This window comes from Protopterus annectens, chromosome 2.part1, assembly GCF_019279795.1.
Source record: "Protopterus annectens isolate FY-2018-M chromosome 2.part1, PAN1.0, whole genome shotgun sequence".
Classification (NCBI taxonomy): Eukaryota; Metazoa; Chordata; order Ceratodontiformes; family Protopteridae; genus Protopterus; species Protopterus annectens.
The window spans coordinates 1350270155-1350285763 of NC_056729.1; the positions used below are offsets into that span (position 1 = coordinate 1350270155).

At 42.1% G+C, this 15609-nt stretch overlaps 1 protein-coding gene across 2 annotated transcripts in view; it reads left to right on the forward strand.

Moving 5' to 3' along the window:
• AFAP1 (actin filament associated protein 1) overlaps positions 1 to 15609 on the forward strand; it is a 1391048-nt gene that overhangs the window by 815454 nt on the left and 559985 nt on the right. The gene's annotated exons all lie outside the window — the stretch shown is intronic.

Below are 15609 nucleotides of genomic sequence, written 5' to 3' on the forward strand. Positions count from 1 at the left end.
GCCTGTACTTCAGAGAAGTAGATACCAAACAGGAGAGGACCCAGGACTGAACCCTGTGGTACTCCACTTGTCACTGGTCTGAAGTCGGATTTGGAGTCTGCTACTTTCAGATTGTGGGTTCTGTCAATGAGCCAATTGGCAACCAATCTTGTGACATAGGGATTTATACCTAATTTAGTGAGATTATCTATAATTCCAGAGTTGGGGATGGTGTCGAAAGCCTTGGCGCGATCAAGAGAGGCTGTGTGAACCACCTTACCCTCATCTACGGCTTTGGTGACCACTTCAAAGAAGTCTATCAGGTCTAGGAGACATGATCTGCCTTTCACAAACCTGAACTGGGTGGAGTCCAGAATTTGGAGATTACTAATGTCATTGTTTATAAGTTCCATGATGATATGTTCCATAGCCTTGCAGACCAGGCTCGTCAGGCTAATGGGGCAGTAGTTCCCGAGGTCCATGGTGGCTCCCCCTTTGTGGAGTGAGCTGTGTGCCATTCAGTGGGCACAAAGCGTGAGGTAAGGCTATGACTGAACATAGTACTTAGGTGGGGGTGCCAGTTTGTTCTGTAGTTCATGTAGAACGCAGTCTGGGATGTTGTCAGGTCCCATGGATGCTGTGTTCTTGGCTTTGGAGAGTGTGGTTTTTACCTGTGCAGCCGTGATTACAGGAAGTTTGCATTTTTCCAGAATAGAGAGGGGCCCTTTAGGGGGTGAGAGGGGGGTAAAGTTAGCAATGAACCTTTAGGTTCATAGGATGGTACTAGGCTATCGGCCCTAGGGCCTTTACAAGCTTAGCCAATTTCCTGGATATTTCTTCCCACTATATTCACTTCCCTGGACCCCTGTCTAGTAGTGCGACTGATATGATCCCCGGTGTGAATTTCCTATCTCCCATCCAATCATCAAAGTTCCTTTTGAAGAGGGCCAAGGAGGCGCCCTACTTGACATGTATGGGCAGTCTATGCCAGAGTATGGTGAGTCTCTGGGTCAGGAACCTATCCCTCCAGCATGTTTTGTTCATTGTGATGACAAGGTTTAGATCCCTGGAGCGTGTGGCTCTGAGGAATTGGGATTTCTTTAAGTGGGGCATGTCCAACAGCTCAGGGATTAACATGCCCTTGTATGTTAAGCAGGGATCGCCTCTGAGTAGACGATATGCTGCAGAGTATAGCTGGAGTTTTTTTAGACAGTCAGCATATGGCATCTGCTTTAGGCCTGTGATTCTTTTAGTGAGGTATTTCTGTGGCCTTTCCAGCTGTTGCAGATGTCTTGTGACGTACATACCAAACAGGGCATTATAATCTATAATGGGTCTAATGAGGGATGAGTACAGTGGGACAATTACCTCCTTTTTTTCTGGATGAAAAGCCCTTAGTGATGAGGTGTGCCACATAGAAGAATTTCCTGACTGTTGTGGCGATGTGGTTATCGAAGGTGAGACCACTGTCCACCTGTGTCCCTAAGTGACTCATCACACTTTCGATGTTTAGTGTACTGCCACCTATGTGGTAATTCATGGGTGCATGTTTTTTTCCAAAGGGGATAACTATACATTTCTTGGCATTAAGCTTGAGCCCATGGCTCTGGCACCAGGCATCTGTTTCTGTAAGGCCCTTTTGTAGAATATCGATATCATTTGGGGATTCAATAATGGCTTCCAGTTTGCAGTCATCTGCGAACTTTGTTAGCCAGAGTCCCTTAGTGTTGGCCTGTACTTCAGAGAAGTAGATGCCAAAAAAAAAAAAAAAAATTTAAGCTTGTTTCCTGCCTTTCCTATTAAGTGGTCTAGACTGTTTGTAGGCTTCTGAGCCCCCAAGCCCTTCTGTGTTGGAGGGAAGCCTTCTAGCTTAGTTTTGTTTCTTATAACTTGCCAGTTTTCTAGTTTCAGCACTCAAATCTGTTTCTTTTAACTCAGCACTTGTTCAGAACTCATTGTAAGCACTACATAAGCTGCAAATTACTACAGCACTCAGCTTTCCTCACTTGTCTAGTGGAAAGCAGTTTTTAGTACTTAATAAATAAGCACTTATCCAGGCATGTCTAACGGTCTGCTCCCAGTAATTTCTCCTGTCTACCTGATGAATCTGAGCATCTTGGGGCAATGCAGCAATTGCCTCATGTACACAGACAACCCTCTCCTCCTACCACCCAACACTACAACCTGTGAGAGATGCACTTATGTAGCCAAACTGGAAGCAAAGCTCTCTTCACCAAGACTGGACTAGACAGTCAAGAGAAGGTAAACACTTGCACCACACCACACTCATCACATAGTCCCTCAAAACCTACACCACCAAAACACACACATAGAAACACAAAACACACACCTACATTCACGGAGGCTCTCAATAAAAACCTGCCCAAGCATCAGGGACATCCAAAGCATAAACGCAAGCAAACTCCACCCCCCAACACAACCCAAATGACACATAGCCCACAAACTCAGTGTGCCACTCAACCACAGCCCATAAGGCATAACAACGTACCCAACACTCTAGTCATAGGTGACTCTATAGTCAGGCACACTGATGTTCCACTCACTAGACTAAACAAGGAGAAAGTTACTGTCAGCTGCCTATCAGGTGCCAGGATCCGCCACATAATGCATGCACTCAGGTCACTCCACAATAAGTACAAATATGAAACTGTCATTGTCCATGTTGGTGTGAATGACCTGAGATGTACCTCCCTGGACTACATGAAAAGAGACATGGAGGAGCTCTCCGATCTTGTATCCTAGGAAGGTATGACCCTAACCCTGAGTAGCATCCTGCCATCTCCCAGAATGATACCACAGTACAAGGACAAAATGATTGACTTCAACAATTGGCTAAGCTTCTGGGGTCATTCTAAGGAGATCCAGTACTTGTCTGCCTGGGACGACATGATCGACGGTCCACGATGCTTTGCCAGAGATGGCCTGCACCTGTTGCCCTTAGGATTCCGGATACTGGCTAAGGCTCTTGCCCCCCCCCATAGTGCCTTTTTTAGGCAAGGTTCAAATGACAAATTCACCACTGTAACAGGTACAAGCAAGCAAAATCTGAGGGTAATGCTACTCAATGCTAGAAGTCTAAACCTCAAAATGCACTCACTCGAGGCACTCCTTAAAATGGGGAACATTGACATCTGTGCAGTAACAGAGACCTGGTTCAAAGCTCCAGAGGCACCCCTGCATTACCAGGCTTCAGTTCATACCACACCTTTCGGCCACCTAACCCAGAAAGAAGCACTAAAGGTGGAGGCGTGTCCATATTCATTAAGGATATCCACACCTCCAGGCTAGTTGCACAGCATAATGCATCCGAGATTATCCAAGTGCAACTAACCCTGGGCAAGGCCGCAATCCAAATTGTAGCTTGTTACAGACCCCCCACCATGCCCCAGGATTCACACTCCTCATTTCTTGATACACTGGAAAGTATTAGGGTACAACCCAACACCCTAATAATGGGTGATTTCAACTACCCCACCATTAACCGGGAAAACTACTCATGTACCAACTCTTTTGCTCAACGTTTTCTAGAATTCATAAATTCCAACACCTTGGATCATCTTATTCACACCCCCACCAGGGGCAGCAATATCCTAGACCTGGTCATTACCAACATGGGAAACTGGTGTTCCACACCAGAGGTCAATTCCTCGTTGGTCAGATCCGACCACAGGCTAATCAGCCTAGACATCCACATCCCACCCCCAGCCCCAATTAGGGAAACCATCGTAAAAAACTTCTCCAAAGCCGACAGACAATAGAGGTATGACTGCCGAATCCTACACAAATGCACTTTATAAGCACTTACACGAGTGCATGGATCATGTTATCCCTAATAGAACCAAGATGTTATCCTCCAAAAAAAGGAAGCCAATTTCGTGGTCCTCTGCCATAAACAAACTCTACAACAGAAGAAAGAAACTGTTGCAAAAAAGAGTAAAATCCCATGACTGGAGGAACTCCCTGGTCAACCTCAGTAAGAAGCTGAGATCCCTCATAAAATCCTCCAAAGCTACTTACGAAAACAAAATTGCCACTGACTCTAAAGACAACCACAAAGCATTCTATAGCTATGTCAAGAATCTAAATGGGAACACTCAGATCTGCTTTGAGTTACAGCACAATGGCACTAAATATACAGAACCAACTGATATTGCCAACATCCTAGCAGATAGGTTCAGTGCTAACTTTACCCCCCTCTCATCCCCTAGAGGGCCCATCTCTATACCGGAAGAATGCAAAGTTCCTATAATCACGGCTGCACAGGTAAATAACACACTCTCCAAAGCCAAGAACACAGCATCCATGGGACCTGACAACATCCCAAGCTGCGTTCTACATGAACTACAGAATGAACTGGCACCCCACCTAAGTACCATGTTCAATCATAGCCTCACCTCAGGCTTTGTACCCACTGAATGGTGCACTGCGACGGTTATCCCACTCCACGAAGGGGGAGTCACTACGGACCCCAGGAACTACCTCCACATTAGCCTGACGAGCCTGGTCTGCAAGGCCATGGAACGTATCATGCTGGAACTCATAAACAAAGACATTGGTAATCTCCAAACTCTGGACCCTACTCAGTTTGGATTTGTAAAAGGCAGATCATGTCTCCTAAACCTGACTGACTTCTTTGAAGCATTCACCAAAGCCACAGATGAGGGTAAAATGGTTCACACAGCTTATCTAGATCTCACCAAGGCTTTCAACACCATCCCCCACTCTGGAATTATAGATAAGCTCACTAAACTAGGTATAAATCCCTATGTCACAAGATGGGTTGCCAACTGGCTCATGGACAGAACCCACACTGTGAAAGTAGCAGATTCCAAATCTGGCATCAGACCAGTGACAAGTGGAGTACCACAGGGTTCAGTCCTGGGTCCTCTCCTGTTTGGTATCTACTTCTCTGAAGTGCAGGCCAACACAGAAGGTCTTTGGCTAACAAAGTTTGCAGATGACTGCAAACTAGGAGCCATAATCGAAACTCCTAAGGATGTGGACAAACTACAAAAGGGCCTCACTGAGACAGATACCTGGTGTCAAAGCCATGGCCTGAAGCTCAATGCCAAAAAGTGTATTGTCATCCCCTTTGGTAAAAACTCTGTACCCATGAACTACCACATAGCTGGTAGTCTACTTAATGCCAAAAATGTGATAAGAGACCTTGGGACACAGGTGAACAGTAGTCTCTCCTTTGATAATCACATCGCCATAGTGGTCAGGAAATCCGTGGCTCATCTCATCACAAAAGGATTCTCATCCAGAAAAAAAGAGGTCATTGTTCCCCTCTACTCATCACTCATTAGACCCATTATAGAGTACAACGCCCCTTTTGATATGTACCTCACAAGACATCTACAACAACTGGAAAGACCACAGAAATACCTCACAAAGAGGATTACTGGCCTCAAACAGATGCCCTATGCAGACCGTCTCAAAAAACTACAGCTTTACTCCATCGCATATCACCTACTCAGGGGCAATCTCTGCCTAACATACAAAGCTATGTCAAACCATAAGTTGTTGGACATGCTCCACTTAAAGAAATCCCAATCCCTCCGAGCTACACGCTCTAGGGACCTAAACTTTGTCACCACAATAAACAGAACATGCTGGAGGGATAGATTCCTGTCCCAGAGACTTTCCATACTCTGGAACAGACTACCTATCTATGTCAAACAGAGCTCCTCATTAGCACTCTTCAAGAAAAATCTTGATGATTGGATGGGAAATGGGAAATTCACCCCGGGGATCACTTCTGTGGCTCTGCTCGACAGGGGCACAGGAAAATAATTTTCTTGGGTGGCGAAAGCCAGGGTACATTTTTTGGCTAGGCTTGTATGGGCCCTAGGGCCGATAGCCTAGTACCTACCTGTGAACATATGAACCTATAAACAAGAGTGGCCCCAGGACTGAACTCTGAGGTATTCCACTTGTCTGGAGTTGGATTTGGAGTTGGCTACTTTTACAGTCTGGGTTCTGTCAGTAAGCCAGTTGGCAACCCATCTAATGATGTAGGGATTTATGCCCAGCTTAGTAAGTTTATCTATGATTCCAGGGTGGGGGATGGTGTCGAAGGCCTTGGCGAGGTCCAGATAGGCTGTGTGGACCTCCTTACCCTCGTCCACAGCTCTGGTGACTGATTTGAAGAAGTCAGTCAGGTTCAGGAGATTACATCGGCCCTTCACAAACCCAAACTGGGTGGGGTTCAGTGTTTGAAGGTTGCCAATGTCTTTGTTTATAAGTTCCATGATAATGCGTTCCATGCCCTTGCAGATCAGGCTCGTCAGACTGATGGGATGGTAGTTCCCGGGATCCAAGGTGGATCCCCCCTTGTGGAGCGGGATAACTGTAGGTGTGCGCCACTCAGTGGGCATGAAGCCTGAGGTGAGGCTATGATTAAACATGACACTTAGGTGAGGTGCCAATTCATTTTGTAGTTCATGTAGTACACAGCCTGGGATGTCATCTGGTCCCATGGATGCTGTATTCTTAGCTTTGGAGAGTGCAGTTTCTACCTGTGTGGCCGTGATTACCAGAATTTGGCAATCTTTTGGTATTGAGATGGGCCCTTTAGGGGGTGAGAGGGGGGTGAAGTTGGCACTAAATCAAGTCTGCCAGGATATTGGCAATATCCTTGGAATCAGTATATTGAATGCCATTTTGTTGTAGCTCAGAACAGATCTGAGCATTTGAAGATAAACCAGGAAAGTAGTCGAACTATGGAAATCAGGATCAGGAAGCACACAGAGGCACGAGGACATTGTAAACTGCAACTTTAATTTCAATGATAGTCCAATATTGTGAAGCGCTTTTCATCTCTTACAATGAAGAGTCTTCTTCAGGCAAATTATCCAAAACAATTAGTGTTGCTTATATATACACAGCACCCCTCCCTTAGTTACCGCTAATTGACATAGTTAATTCCATTCCTCTATACTAAAAATAAAGTTGTAAACAAAAGTTACAATTTTCACTAAAATACGCGTGCTACATAAACAATACATGTATTACATAAAAAATCATTCATGATCTGTGTTACTGTTCCTCTGACATCTTCGTTTGCTGTCTGCATTATGCAGGTTAACTCAGACACGTTTACTCCTATATCTTCACTACAACAAGACGACGTTGGTAATCTTACGTTATTAATAGCAGCGCTCACTCAGAGAGTAGATGCTATTGCTGCTAAATTGGACAACTCCCCTGTTATTCAAACTACTTCTTTTAATACATCAACTCCTATTCCACCGGGTCCATCTGCGAACTTGGGGGTTAACATAGACACTCAACCTGAGGAACGCATTATCAGCGATGCTAATAAAAACACCACAGCTTACTATTCAAATACTGTTAATGTTTCTAATGTGGAAAAACGATCTACCACTGTTCCTTTGGGAGCTCCCAATTTACTCACTTGGTTAAAAGAACCCCCCTCATGCAAACAGCTGCTTCCAGCTCAACAGTAGAACATTCGGCTCATGGGACCTCGGACATTACAACCTTACAACATGACTTTGACCAAAAACTTTTTAAGATAAAAAAACTTCAATTGGAAATTGCATACTTCCAAGAATGTATTGGAGAAGGTATAGTCCCTAAAGGGCTAAGACTGTGGTTATATCCAACAGGGATTCAAGATGGGTCTGATTTTCACCATGAACTTCTAAAAATGTTTGACAGGCACAGCATTGAAATTTTAGAACTGATGTGCAAACATTACCAGCAATCCCTGGATGTCCTTTGTGATGAAGCAGCAGTCTTAGACATCGCAATAAAAGAGAACATGGACTTTACTGGATACCGTTTTGATTATGAATGGTTGTTTTCTAGCATTGACCAATACATAAATAAACAGAAGAACATTAAAATTAAAAAAATAAATAGTGACAGGCAAGCCTATGATTCTGGCACAGCCTATCTGAAACCACCATTTACTCAAATTACCAAGGAGTTACACCCACGTACATGTGAGGGAGGTTCTCACAGAGTAGGCCCTATAGTGGAGGATGCTAATGGTGACATAGGTACAAACAACCAGAGTTCCAGTAATACAAGGAACGATCAACAAAGATGCCATAATTATAACAGAAATAATCCTGATAATAATTCTAATACAAATTCAGGTGTCCAAAATTTTCGTCAGACAGCCTCGAATTACAACTTGAGGCAACAACCGACGAGAACTTATTACAACAGCAGGAACAGAATGACGAATTAAATGTATTTTCTGTAAGTAACTATGACTCTTGTAAAGTGCTTTACAATGAAGCCAAAGATTTTAGAGTTTACAACTTTTCAAACATTGGTATTGCACCAGTTTCAATTAATTTGTTGGCAAAAGGCCCTACATTTGTTCCAGCCAGTAAGGCTGATGTTTCAACAACTTTAATTGATTTGAAATATTTATAAGAAAACTAAACTTGAAAATTATGTTTGGTGAAAATACTACAGTTACTATGTGTTCAGAGTAGCTATTACTTTTAATCCACCCATACATCATTCTTTGTGCCTGTTTGAACGTGCTTGTGAGTTAGACATTGTGAATTGTTTAAAAATGAATGCTAAAAACAACAGGAATGTCTTTAACACAACCAAAGATGAAAGGGATGAGCTTAAATCACTACAACATGCCGGCGTGAGAATAATGCAGCCGGACAAGGGAGGTGGGGTGGTTATTATGGATTGTGACGATTACATTCGTCGTATGGAAAATATCACAGCTACTGAAACTTATGAAGTGTCTAAAAGTGAAATGAGTACTGCATACAATAGAATACGTTCATACCTCAATGACGTGTTTATAGAAAATAGAATTGACCTTGATATGTTTAACTTTTTAAAGATGCCAGCACCCAGGCTGCCTTTATTATTTGGGATACCAAAGATCCACAAATGTTTAAATGACCCCCCAATGAGACCTCTTGTGGATGCTATAAACAGTGTCATCTATTCTTGTGCCAAGGTAGTTGACCACATCCTGATAAAGTATGTTATGAGTGAGAAACAAATTTGTAAGGATCCGTGGACTTTTTTATCAAATATTAATGATCTTGAATTTACCGACTGTAATTTTTTAACAGTAGATGTAAAAGATCTATATTCTTCTATACCCCAAACAATCGGCATTGAATGGGTGAAAGATGTTTTATGTACTAGAAAAGCACCCGAATCAGAGATTTCTTTGATAGAAGAACTACTTGATTTGATCTTGAGTTTTAACTTCATTACATTCAATGGTAAATATTATTTACACAAAATTGGGGTGGCAATGGGTTCTGCATATGGTGCCAGTTTTGCCAACCTTGTCATGGCCCACTGGGAACATGAGTATATATTTGACATAGCCCATATATCACACCAAATTCAGTTTTATACACGTTATTTGGATGACATATTTATGTTAATCCAGGGGAAATAAATCAATGGTAGACCGTTAATTTCCTATTTCAACAGTACAACTGACTTTTTATCTTTTACCCATGTTTTTCATCACAGTCAGATTTCTTACTTGGATGTACTCTTGAAAAAAGATGTTGAAAATCGCCGTTACACAGCAACTATATTTCGCAAGGAAACTTATTGTAACAACTTTTTGCATTATAGTAGCTATCACCCCACATATCAAAAAAGATCTGTGGTCAAGGGCCAACTAGTAAGAGCTGCCCGTATGGTTTTTAAGGAAGATGAATTTAGACAGGAATGCGAAAAACTGGTATCCATGTTCCTTAATCGAGGATACCCTCAGAATTTCCTAGATCCCTTGATTGACGAGATGACAACTAAAAGGACACTAGGAACCTACAAACCAATTTTACTTGTTAGGGAAAATATCATCCCCTTAGAAACTGGAACAATGCATCCTAGTAACATTGAAGGTTCATCTACCCGCGATGATTTAAGTTTAGCTTTCATCACTCCATTCAGTATAGACAGTTTTACTATAAGGAATATTATATCTAAGAACTGGGAATATATTATTAATGACCACACTTTTCAAGACTATTTTAATATGTCACCCAAATCTGTTTTTAAGCGTGGTAAAAATTTAAAGAACATTTTGGAATGTAAAAGCAATCAGTTAGTACATGTGAGAAATAAAGGTATGTTTAAGTGCTGTATGTGTAGATACTGTGCCCAGATGGCAACAGGAATTTCTTTTAACATCAGGGAACATAATTATACTACAAAATACAGATTTAATTGTCAGTCTAAGGGTGTGATTTACCTAGCACAATGTCAAAAGTGCCCTTCATATTACATCGGCAAGACAGACAGGAGACTAAGAGTGTATGAACATTTATATTATATCAGGAATCATAAGTTAGAAAATGCATTAGCCAGACATATTGACGTCCACCCAGACCATATTTTTAAATTCAGGGCAATTGACTGTATCAATAGTGATGGCAGAGGTGGCCCAGAATCATTATTGCTTGAAAAACTAGAACTATGCAGGCAGCTACGAACTAGGGCATGTCTACCACCTGGTTTAAATGAAGTTTATACTATTACTAGAATACTTAAACTGAAAAACTTGTTGAGGTAGTTCAAAGTAATAGTGATAAAATTATTTACTCATATATTCTATAGTACAATAATATATTTTCTACATATGTATTTCTATATTTATATATGTATTTTTATACACATTTTTATACATATTTATATATATGCACTTATGTAATAAGAATTATTTTGTAGAATGAAGTTGTTTTTAATAAGTGTTTTAAACAAAATTTCCGTGTAAAAATAAGTATTTTTAGATGTCAGAGGAACAGTAACACAGATCGTGAATGATTTTTTATGTAATACATGTATTGTTTATGTAGCACATGTATTTTAGTGAAAATTGTAACTGTTGTTTACAACTTTATTTTTAGTATAGAGGAATTAACTTATCTATGCCAATTGGTGGTAACTAGGGGAGGGGTGCTGTGCATATATAAGCAACACTAATTGTTTTGGATAATCTGCCCGAAGAAGTGTATTCATTGTAAGAGATGAAAAGCACTTTGCAGTACTGGATTATCGTTGAAATTAAAGTTGCAGTTTACGTTGTCCTCGTGCCTCTGTGTGCTTCCTGATTTCCACACATTAGAGCATTGCCATTTAGATTCTTGACATAACTATAGAATGCCTTGTGGTTGTCTTTGGAATCTTTGGCAATTTTATTTTCGTAAGTAGCTTTTGAGGATTTTATGAGGGATCTCAGCTTCTTACTGAGGCTGGTGAGGGAATTTTTTTGCATCCTGGGATTTTCTTATTTTCTGCAACAGTTTCTTCCTTCTCTTGTATAGTTTGTTTATAGCAGGGGACCACCAGATTGGCTTCCTTTTTTTGGAGGAGAGCATCTTGGTTCTATCTGCCAGGATGTTGGTAATATCAGTTGGTTCTGTATATTTAGTGCCATTGTGCTGTAACTCAGAACAGATCTGAGTGTTGCCATTGAGATTCCTGACATAGCTATAGAATGCTTTCTGGTTGTCTTTAGAATCAGTGGCGATTATGTTTTCGTAACTAGATTTGCAGGATTTTATGAGGGATCTCAGCTTCTTACTGAGGCTGACCAGGGAGTTCCTCCAATCATGGGATTTTACTCTTTTTTGCAACAGTTTCTTTCTTCTGTTGTAGAGTTTGTTTATGGCAGGGGACCACCAGATTGGCTTCCTTTTCTGAAGGATAGCATCTTGCTTCTGTTAGTGATTGCACAATCCATGCACTCATGCTTATAAAGTGCATTTGTGTAGGATTCAGCAGTCATACCTCTATTGTCCATCTGCATGGGTGTCGTGAAGTTTGCCACTTCTGTCTTAAGAAGCGTGAAGTTCATTGGTTGGTACTGGGCTATTGCCCGAAAGCATATATTAGGCCAGCCACATTGTGTGGTATTCACCGCCCCTTTAGTAGTTCCCTAGACCCTTGGCTTTGGAGAAATTTTTTACAGTGGTTTCCCTAATGGGGGTGAGGGATGGGGGTGGGATGTGGATGTCTAGGGTGATTAGCTTGTGATCGGATCTGACCAACGAGGAACTGACCACTGGTGTGGAACACCGGTTGCTCATGTTGGTAATGACCAGGTCTAGGATATTGCTGCCCCTGGTGGGGGTGTGGATAAGTTGATACAAGGCATTGGAATTTATGAATTCCAAAAAACATTGAGCAAAAAAGTTGGTATATAAGTAGTTTTCCCAGTTAATGGTGGGGTAGTTGAAATTGCCCAATATTAGGGTGTTAGGTTGTACAAGCCTAGTCAAGTATTTAGCCCATCTTCTGACACGTCAGCACCTGATGCCCCTGTCCAGTAAGGACACAGATGGAATCCCAGGGTGCATTTTCTGTTCCCCATCCAGTTATCCAGGCTGTGCTTAAAAAAGGTTAATGAGGTACTCTACTTGACGAGCTGAGGGAGTCTATTCCATAGGAGGGGGAGTCTCTGGGGCATACATCTGTCCCACCAACAAGTCCAATTGATGTCAAAGACCAGGTTGAGGTTGTGCATGTGGGTTACTTGAGTGGAGGTTGACTTGAGGAAAAGTAATGTTCTCCAAGCATTTTACAGACTGAGCTACAGAGTCACCTAACCATTTCATCATTTTTATGCATGCTGTTTTGAGATGCTATCATTCATCTTTGTCCTATTTCCATACCTGGCCTGACTTGCATACCTGTTCCATCATCTTCATTCATGCTGTTTTAAGATACTACCACTCCTACTGGCTCCTCCCATTTCCTCTTCTTCCTGAGGTTCTAGAGACTTGTCTATTTGCTTGAATTATGCTTTTGCATTAGTCAACTTCCAGCTCTTCTGCCTAATCTCTTTTGTCTTTAGAGGCTTTTCTGACCACTGCTTGCAGTTGATTGTGGACACAACTGGTTTATAATTGGGGTGAGGCTTTCACTAGGGATGACTCTTCGTTCTCTGATGTGACTCCATTGCTCTTTTCTTACTAGGAGAAAGTCTGAGTTGCAAGCTGACCACTCTTGCATGTTTTCTTTTTACTGTCTGTTGTAGTGAAACGTGTTGGCCACAATTAACCATTTGCCAGACAGAAGACTAGAATGGAATTTCCATCATTACTCCTGTTGCCCCAACACTACGGTGGTGGTGCTGCGGTAGCGTTGTCGTCTCACAGACGTTGCCCGTTCGATTCTTAGTTAGAGCGTCTTCTGTGTGGCGACATGCGTGAATGGGCATTCCTTCGTTGAAGGTTGTGCATTAGGCCCGGCAAGCCAGCATGTAAAAATCTGCTGCCAATCATTAGCGGACCGGAGTTCCACTGTGGCGACCCCTAACCGGGAAAAGCTGAAAGACACAACAACAACTCCTGTTGCCCCAACCATGTGAACCCAGGCAATCATCCTGCATTGTTCTATCTGTTCCACCATAAGCATTTAGATCCCCCAGTATAAAGAACAATTCATTTCGTCCCACATTGTAGAGGAGATCCTGAAACTGTTGTCTGAATGCCCTATTTCCCTCACCATCTCAGCCTGGAGTAGGGGTGTAGGCTGGGCTCATGAAGACTGCTGCACCTTTACCCTGGATACTGATTACTGTGAATCTGTCACTAATTCTGATGACATCCCTCATTATTGTGAGAAAACCCTCTCACCACAATTCCCGCGCCATTTCTAATATTTTTTCCTCAGAGTAGCAAGAGGTCAAGAGACTTTGCTGCAGTGTCCTTCCACCTTGTCTTATGGATGCACTGTCAGTCAGGTCTCCTCTTTATATCATGTCATTCACTTGCAAGCTGCATCCTGTCAGTGTGATACTGTATTTAGTGTAGAAATCCTTAGTTAATTTTTGGTGAGTTGATTGGTTTTAGATTCAGCATTCACTTAACATAGGCATCTAAGGTAACCTTATAGGGCAACTGGAGACACACCAGTCATTAGATGAGACATGGCTATTGGGCTTTACATCTGCCACACACTGGCAAGTAGTAGCACATAAACCCCTCCCAACATTAGTAAGAGTCCTTGGGATAGAATGATCCACTTAGTACTGACAAATAGCCATACATCTTTTTCAGTGGCCATAGTTAACATGACAGATTTACCTACAAATGATTTTACAGCACTGGGAGGCTATTCCTGATACAGCCCACAGTCTGTGGTTTGTGTTTTCTTATGTAGAAGATATTTCACACACACATACACATACACACACACACACACACACACACACACACACACACACACACACACACTTGATGCTTAAAGTGGCTGGCCATCATGATCATTCCCCCATAGGCACCACCTGAAGACTATGTGCTGCTCATGACTCTAATTCATATTTGGTTGCATTCTATTGGCAGACACCTAAATTATTGGGATGGCTTAGTTTGAAACTGATGTCTTTCATCCTCAAGGTAGAAACATCCACCACGCCTAGTAACAACCTATAATTACCAGTAAACATTACTTTTTATAGTATTGAATTTCAAGCCAAAAATAAAAAGTACCTTTGCTAAAGGCAGTTGTATCAAACTCGCTCCCTGGCTCAGAACTACCCAATGTATTTTTTTTACATATTCCTGGTAGCAAGAAAATTAAGTCAAACTACTACGTAAAATAAAGCATATGTTAATTTTGCAAGGGAATGTTATGTTTATATAAGTAACCTTCAGCATGAATATAGGTTCATAGGTAGGTACTAGGCTATTGGCCCTAGGGCCTTTATAAGCCTAGCCAAATGGTACCCTGGCTTTTGCCACCCAAGAAAATTATTTTCCTGTGCCCCTGTAAAGCAGAGCCACAGAAGTGATCCCCGGGGTGAATTTACTATCTCCCATCCAGTCATCAAGATTTTTCTTGAAGAGTGCTAATGAGGAGCTTTGTTTGATATAGATAGGTAGTTTGTTCCAGAGTATGGGAAGTCCCTGGGACAGGAATCTATCCCTCCAGCATGGTCTGTTTATTATGGTGACAAGGTTTATGTCCCTAGAGCGTGTAGCTTGGAGGGATTGGAATTTCTTTACATGGAGTATGTCCAGCAGCTCTGGTTCTGACATAGCTTTGTATGTTAGGCAGAGATCACCTCTGAGTAGGTGATATGCAACAGAGTAAAGCTGGAGTTTTTTGAGACGGTCTGCGTAGGGCATCTGTTTGAGGCCGGTAATCCTCTTTGTGAGGTATTTCTGTGGCCTTTCCATTTGTTGTAGATGTCTTGTGAGGTACATACCAAAAGGGGCGTTGTACTCTATAATGGGTCTAATGAGCGGTGAGTAGAGGGGAACAATGACCTCTTTTTACCTGGATGAGAAACCTTTTGTGATGAGGTGTGCCACGTAGAAGGATTTCCTGACTACTGTGGCGATGTGATTATCAAAGGAGAGACTACTGTCCACCTGTGTCCCAAGGTCTCTTATCACACTTCCGGTGTTAAGTAGACTACCACCTATGTGGTAGTTCATGGGTACATAGTTTTTACCAAAAGGGATGACAATGCACTTTTTGGCATTGAACTTGAGGCCATGGCTTTGACACCAGGCAACTGTCTCAGTGAGGCCCTTTTGTAGGATGTCCACATCGTTTGGAGTTTTGATTATGGCTCCTAGTTTGCAGTCATCTGCAAACTTTGTTAGCCAAAGACCTTCT